The sequence below is a fragment of the Gasterosteus aculeatus genome, chromosome 5, assembly GCF_964276395.1.
Source record: "Gasterosteus aculeatus chromosome 5, fGasAcu3.hap1.1, whole genome shotgun sequence".
Taxonomy (NCBI): domain Eukaryota; kingdom Metazoa; phylum Chordata; class Actinopteri; order Perciformes; family Gasterosteidae; genus Gasterosteus; species Gasterosteus aculeatus.
The window spans coordinates 16,238,690-16,246,189 of NC_135692.1; the positions used below are offsets into that span (position 1 = coordinate 16,238,690).

General features: G+C 54.0%; 1 protein-coding gene across 5 annotated transcripts in view; it reads left to right on the forward strand.

The window, feature by feature from the left end:
• bahcc1b (BAH domain and coiled-coil containing 1b) overlaps positions 1 to 7,500 on the forward strand; it is a 52,868-nt gene that overhangs the window by 13,816 nt on the left and 31,552 nt on the right. Inside the window, exon 2 of one of the 5 annotated variants that reach the window (XM_078102561.1) lies at positions 3,173 to 3,207. The exons of the other annotated variants lie outside the window; for them this stretch is intronic. The gene's annotated coding sequence lies outside the window, so the exon portion shown is untranslated. The remainder of the gene's footprint in view (positions 1 to 3,172; positions 3,208 to 7,500) is intronic. 5 annotated transcript variants of the gene reach the window in all.

Sequence of the window (7,500 nt, forward strand, 5' to 3'; positions counted from 1 at the left end):
CTCGGAGTAACGGTGACCTCGGAAAGGTCACATCCCCACAGCGCGCCGGCGGAGCGTCTGAATAAGCGGCGCGGGGGCTCCGAGCGAAAAGCGCACGTTTGTTTCCCGACGAACATTTGCTGCACCGACAGAAGACTTTTGTCTCGCCTCCAACTCTCATCCAACATGTGAGCAGCTGCTTATTGTCGGTGGCGGCGATTCGGAGGGAGTGGGGAGCGCTTGGTTGCGACATCTCTGGGGTGTGAACACACACCGCCATCTGATGACTTGGCTTGTGAGTGGAAAGCGCCAGACTTCCTGTGGCCATGTGCTCTCTGTCTGTCTTCCTCTCTCTCTCTCTCTCCTCCCTCTTTTCTTCTTCTTCTTCTTCTTCATCGTCTTCTGTCCCTCTCTGGCCAGGCCTCCCTCTTCTTCCTCTCCTTCTGCTTCCCTCTCTCACTTCCCCTTCTCTCTGCGTTCGCTCCTCAGCTCCTGGAGTGGTCCTCCAGCCCTCCTTCCTCCTCACTGCCACCTCCCCCTCTCTTCCTCCCCCCCCCGTCTCTTCTCAATCGATCCCCAGCTCTTATATCCAGCTCCCCACACACCCAGCGCCTCCTCGCCTGGTTCAGACCAGCTCCTCTCCTTTTCCACATTGTCCCCCTCCAGGTCCATAAACCCCCCCCCCCCCTCCCCCTCTCCCCACCATCATCCGGGCCGGTTGTAACGGGCCGTCCCGGTGCTGCTCGGCCCACGGCCAACTCACTAAATCACAAACGATTGGAGGATTTGCCGAAGGGAGCGAGAGCTCAGCGCGCCGCCTTTGAAGCCGGAGAAACGAGAGAAAAACGACATTTTAAACAGCCCGCAAAACACAAGGCCGAAGCCGCTTCTAACTCTACAGCAGGGGGGGGGGGGGGGGGGGGGGGTCGATTTAAAAATAGAATAGAACGTGTTTTATGTGAATGTGTGGCTGGTATTTATAATGTGCGTGTGTGTGTGTGTGTGTGTGTGTGTGCAGACACTATAATTCCCGGCTACTTTATGGCTTTCCACTGCTGCAGAGGTCACGGCGATCCGCTGTTTACGCAGCCTGACAGAGGTGATGTCACTCGCGGGGGGATGATGTCACAGTCTCGGCCAAATCACAGGTCTGCAACCCCCCCCCCCCCCCCCCCCCTGAAAATGCAAAGTAAGACGCCGCAACCACGGCAACCTTTTAAGGCGGCCGCGGGCGACACCTGAGAAAGGCGTTGGCTTTGATCCGTCCCGTCCTCGTCGTCACTCGAGCCGACTCGGTTCCGTCATCCGGCCCCTTTTCCTCCGGCCGTTGTGTTTTGCTTCCCTATTCATTTCAGCCCCGTTTGGCTCATTCATATTGTAATGGCCTCCATTCACGCCGGTCTATTTCCAGTTTGTTTTGCTGTCAGGGCCTCAGATGGATGGATGGGGGGGCGTAGGTTCATCTGGAGGTGAGGTCAAAGGAGGCCGAGTGGTCACGCTGCCTCCTGGATGCCGGACCTTCAGGTTCTTCCCGGTCACACCGACGATTTAACAGATTGAGTGTTTGGAGGGAGAGACAGCCAATGTGCTGTTATCCAGGAAAACGGTCCCTGTGTGCGTGTCTGTGTGTGTGTGTGTGTGTGTGTGTGTCTGTGTGTGCGTGCGATGGGGGGTAAGAGAGTAAAAAGAGGAAGAAGCAGCTGTGTGGAACAGCATGGATCGTTACACAGTGACACACATGAAAGCATTAAGTATATTCAGGAGCCCTCGTTGAATATACATGGAGTGTGTGTGCAGCCTTATATATGTGATTGTCGCTGTGTGTGTGTGTGTGTGTGTGTGTGTGTGTGTGTGTGAATCGACTTCCATGCTCAGGCCGAGCTGAGAGTTGTGAGAAGGAAAACAAGAAAAGAGAGTTGTGAAAGAGAGAGAGAGAAAACAACAACAAAGATCCGTCATCAGTCATTCATGGCTAATCAGTCTCGTGGGACGCACACACACACACACACACACACACACACACACACACACACACACGCACACACACACACGCACAGTGCTGAGGTCCTAATCCTACTGGGACTGCTTGTGCCTCCGTGTGTGCATGTCTAAATTTTGGATCGGGGCTGATTAAAAGCACACTCTCCTTTCTGTCTCTCTCCCTCTCTCTCTTCCCCTCTCTCTCTCCTCCCTCTCTCTCTCTCTCCCCCCTCTCTCTCTCTCTCTCTCTCTCTCTCCCCCCTCTCTCTCTCTCTCTCTCTCTCTTTGATTGATGCTAAAGTGTCTCTTCTCCTTCTCTCTATTTTTCTCTTTTGTCTCTCTAATAACCGCCTACTGTCTTATTCCGTCGTTTTGATGTGTGTTTTTGTGATGTTTGGGAGCGTGTGCGCATGCATAATATAGGGCAGTCTATTGTGTGAGTGTGCGTAATCCTGCCTGTGTGTGTGTGTGTGTGTGTGTGTGTGTGCGCTTCATTAGAACCTCTCAGCGTCGTTCTTGTCTGCGTTTTATCGGCTCTTCCATTTGTTTTCCACTTTGTCTTGAAAAGACGTCTAATCAAATGCACTTCAGCGCCGTCGATGTTGTTGCCAAAGCCCAACGACATATTTCTGAACTCAACGCATCGATAAATAATCACGAGAAGACGAAGTTCTGTGTCTTTAACGGAACCGTCCCGCTCTCGTGGGTTTTCCTTTTGCTCGTGACGTGCAGACGTGCAGATGTTTTGCGGCCAAGTGATGTGCTGCGCTGATCCGAGGCGTCGGCGCGCTTTGCCCTCGTTTGTCTGGAACGTGACGCTGACTTTGTGTAAAAGTGCTGCTCATAAGTCAGTGTAATAAAGCGACAGGCTCATTATCATAATATGAATGTGTCACAATGTGTAGGAAGCGTTTACATTTCATTGTATTCCCACAACGTGTCAACACAGCATTTTTCTAAATAAAGAACTGAAGGATCTGAAATCATTTCTTAAAGGAAAAATTGTGCAAAAATCAATAATATGTTTAAGGACATTTTTGCTTCCACAGAATAATGAATTACCCAAATAGTTAAGTACTAATATACTTAACTTCACATTGCATGTTGTATTGTGAGTGATGGGCGTTTTCTCTAGTAATGAAAATGCCGTTTGCTGTCATACGACGTCTTTGTGAAAAAGTAAAGCTGAAATTGCAACAGTGTTTTCTTGCAGCCGCTGATACGAGGAGCAGGCCGACGCGCTGGAGGGTCAGTTTGCAGGAATACGTTTACTTTCCAATTCACACAATAAACCAGGAATTAAATAGTCCACAAAATAATTGTCAGACTGATTGACAATAAAAAAGAATTGTTGGTTGCAGCCCTGAAATCTCCAGCCTCCTTTCTCTGCTTTATTTTCCTTCTCCTGCCGTTTATTTCCCGTCCGACAATCTCTCCAATAATCTTTGATTCCTGTGTAAATATTAACGCAATGAGGGAATATGGAGAGAGAGAAAAAGGAAACGCCATGAAATAAGACTTCACCTGCGCTCTCTCTCTCTCTCGCCCGCTCGCCCCCTTTCCTTCCTCCCTTCCTCATTCCCTCTCGCTTCCCCCGCTCGCTCCCTTGTTGCCTCCTCTCTCGTTTTCGCTGTCTGCTGATCGCGCTCTTCTCTCTTGTTCAGTCTCTCACACACACACACACACACACACACATAAACCGACACACCGACCGCCTGGCACCCCCACACACACACACACACACACACACACACACACTGACACCTGCATGTCGAGCCGTTGAGGGCCTAATTTAAGTAAAGTGCTTCTCTAGGAACCACAACCCCTCGACTCACGATGATGGAGGGTGATAGGGAGCGGCGTGGTAGAACGCACCACACACGCACGCACGCACGCACACACGCACGCACACATCCTGCTCTCGTGGCGCTGCGATATGACTCTGGCAGGGTGGGATTGAAGGAAGCGCTGCAGACGGCGTGCAAGCGGCACGCTGTAATAACAGTGTGACATTTGAGCCGCCTGAGGGAAACAGGCCGATCGCTGACAGCTGCCGGGGGTTCGGCTCCGTCTTGCTCAAGGACACTCCGGCGCGGCGGATGCTCGCCGTGCGCCTGCGTGGGTGTGTGTTTTGTTTTTCCCGCCGGAGTTCGAGCTAACTTTAGCCGAGGCGGGCTCGCCCTGCCGCCAATCGCGAGCGCTTGCAGAGAAATAAATAGCGTCTTGTGTTGTATTTCCGTGAGGGTTATTTCCAGCTTGGCTCGCCGCGCCGCTCTCGCCGCAAAAGAACATTCTCCAGACGGCGTCGGCCGCGTAGCTGACGCAAACCACGTTTCCTCCTCGGAGCTGCAGTGGCTGCGGACACGACGCTGACGGCATTCGCGTCACCGGGAGGCCGGTCGGACTTCAGGTCTCCACCGAGTACCCGCCTCCTCCGGGCCAACGGGTGGCGAGCAGCTCGTAGGTTCTCAGAGCTCTCATTGGAGACGGAGAAAGAGGCGAAACCGCCCTCCAGCGGCGCCGTGTTCATAATCGTGCCCTTTGACCCACAACCGGCGCAACTTGTTCGCGTGAAAAGGTTTCAGCCGCTCTACTGGATTTCCGTGGACTTTAAACAAACACAACTGTTCATCCTTCGTTCACGCTGCAGTAGATCACGTGATCAACGGACACACGCGTGACCTGCGTGTCTGCGTCTCCGCTCTGCTGCCGGTGACGACTCGCTTTGTCCTCCTCCTGGTGTCTTGACCCCCCCCGGTGCATTTCATCCCGCATGAGGCACATGCAGCTTCAAATCATTACTGTCAGTGTGTGTGTGTCTGTGTGTGTGTCTGTGTGTGTGTCTGTGGCTGCAGAATGAATGGACCACAGGGGCGGGGCACCGGCATGTCGGACTGGAAGACGACCAGAAGTCCCAGAACAGGCTTCTTCTCTGTTCACCGCAGCGGCCGAGCAACTGTGGGGGTTATGGTTGGGGGTTTGCCATCGCACACGTCCCCACGCAGACACACACACGCACACACACACACACACCAGTTAGACGGAATTGCATTATTGGCTCTCACCGCCGGCTTTCCTGAAATATCAGCAGCCGTATGCTTTTAATTAGTGTGTGTGTGTGTGCGACCATACATACCGTTTGTGTCTCATTCTGACCCACAGGACCCGTCTCGTAGGACCCCAAAATCCCCTGTTTTCTTTGGTAGAACATGGAAAAACGTGCTCTTAACTGCCCCCCACCCCCCCCCCCCCCCCCCCCCTCTGCCCTCCTTCCTGCTTCCTAAGAACCTCTGGTGTGCGGTGAGTTCCTGCCCTCCGTGGCCATATACGGCACTTCCTCCCACCGAGGCCGGCCGCGCGTTCCCCCCCCCCCCCCTCCGCGCTCGCAGTTCCATCTGCCGCGTCCCCCCCCCCCCCCATTCGCCTCCTTCTTCTCCAGCTTCGGCTCCGGCTTTTTCGCTTCTTGTCATTTATTTTCCGCGGCATCACAGCCGGCGGCCGGCGGGCCTCCGCGCACCCTCGCCGGCTTCTGATGGTTCGGAACGCGCTCGTGTAGGTGCGGCGAGATTGGGATGTAACAACAGTAGTAACGTGCATGCAAAGAGGTGGTGTGTGTGTGTGTGCGTGTGTGTGTGTGCGTGCGTGCGTGCGTGGCGAGGCTCCGGTCCGCGGCCTGGGAGCCGGGCTTTGAGCTCTGCCGTTCATAGTCTGCTGATTTATGCGCCTCACAGGGAAATCTCTCATTTGTTGCTCTTTCATCTCCTTTCTCCCCCCCTCTCTCCCCTCCCCCTCCCGCCTCCCCCCTCTCCCTGTCTGTCCTCTCTCTTCTTCCCGCCGTAATGTGATTCAGTGCAGCCGCTGGTCCCAGGCGACACGCCGTGCTCTGCCTGCACAGCCGGCTCTCTGACATGAATGAGTCAATTGATGAATAATAAGATCGAGCAGAAGGAAAAACGCTACCCGGCTCTCGTCGAGCAAAAGGACTCTTCTCTCCTCAACGTGTTCTTTGTGAGCGCCGCTCGGGTGCTTACTCACACATCCAATGTGTTCGTGTCCCCAGTGCAATAATGCTTTTACAAACCATTGTGTGTGTCTGTGTGTGTGTGTGTGTGTGTGTGTGTGTGTGTCTAAGGGCCTTCCACCACCGCCTTGTTTGAGGAGCCCTGTCACTTGTGCAATTCCGTGGTGTCAAAACAGATCAGAAAGGTCTGGCTTGACTCCTGCCCCTAAACACACACACACACACACACACACACACACACGCACACAGATTGGAGGCTCGCTGCCAGGGCTCTTGGTGGTTGGAGGCTTATGAAAGGGTCGAACTGACGAGAGGTTGCCAAGTGTACGGCAACGAGCGCAACAGCCAAGCTAACGAGAGTCAGAACCTCCGACACGCGCACATACACACACACGCACACACATGCACACGCACACTGAGACTGTACGCCGCGCTCTCAGCGGCACAATGTGTGTGTCTGCCGTGAGAGAGTGTGTGGACTGAGGCTTTTGTTATTTGGCAAATGAGACAAAGGAGCATGAGCGGATATTGATCTTCAATCGGATGCAGATCAATATAAGTCCTTCCAGGTGTGTGTGTGTGTGTGTGTGTGTGTGTGTGTGTGTGTGTGTCAATCAGCAGCGTCCATTCAGAGAGCCACAGCAGAGAATATCAGTCCATTACGTTATCTGCGTCCGCTCCTTTCACCCCGTGACATTCACTTTATCTCCAGCATCCGCTGGAGCCGCCTTTCCCTTTTCTCCTCCGCCCGCTTTGCCTCTTCATCCTCCTCTTCGTCGTCCCTTTCTCTCTGTGGAGCGGCGAGGGGCCTTGGGGGGGGGCGGTGGGGCCCGCCGCCCGTTGTCTGGCTGTTTTGTTTCGCCGTAGATTTCATCGAGGGCTCTTCAGTGACGGACACACAAAGGAGAGCGGATCGCGAGAACGACAGCGTCACCTTGACTCCTCTCCGGGGTTCTGAACACGCTCTAAATCACGCTTAGTTAAAGCCGCCATCCTGCGCCTTACAGGTGGGAGAACGCGACCACGCTCCCGAGTTATTACACGTGTCATTTGAGCTTTTCGCAGCAGCGGCCGCGTGACTTCTTTCTGCGGAGGGCCCAGAATCTTCTGCCCTCTTCGCCGAGCGGCGCCACGTGGGCGTAAAACGGCGTCTCCGCTTATTCCGATGAATCCGCCGACCGCATGTTTGGCGCCGTTGTCCACGAGCACAGCAGAAACACGCCAAGCAGCGGGGAAACCTGCCCAGGAAAACAAAAAGGCACAACTCCAGCATTTCTCCTCTTTTATACATGAAACGGCGTCGAGGTGCTTTTTGAGTGGATTTTCCTCTCAGCGAATCCAGTTCCAGTCAATCCTCAATGACGTGAAGCAGGAGCCGCTCACTGGAAGTACAGCTGGCTGCATTAGCGCCAGTCGAGGCTCATAATTCGGCGTCTTATTACCTCGGATCGTCGACTTTCGGAGGATTCGGCGCCTGCGTGTTGACACACTTTTCCAAGTCGTGATGCCAACAGGGAAAA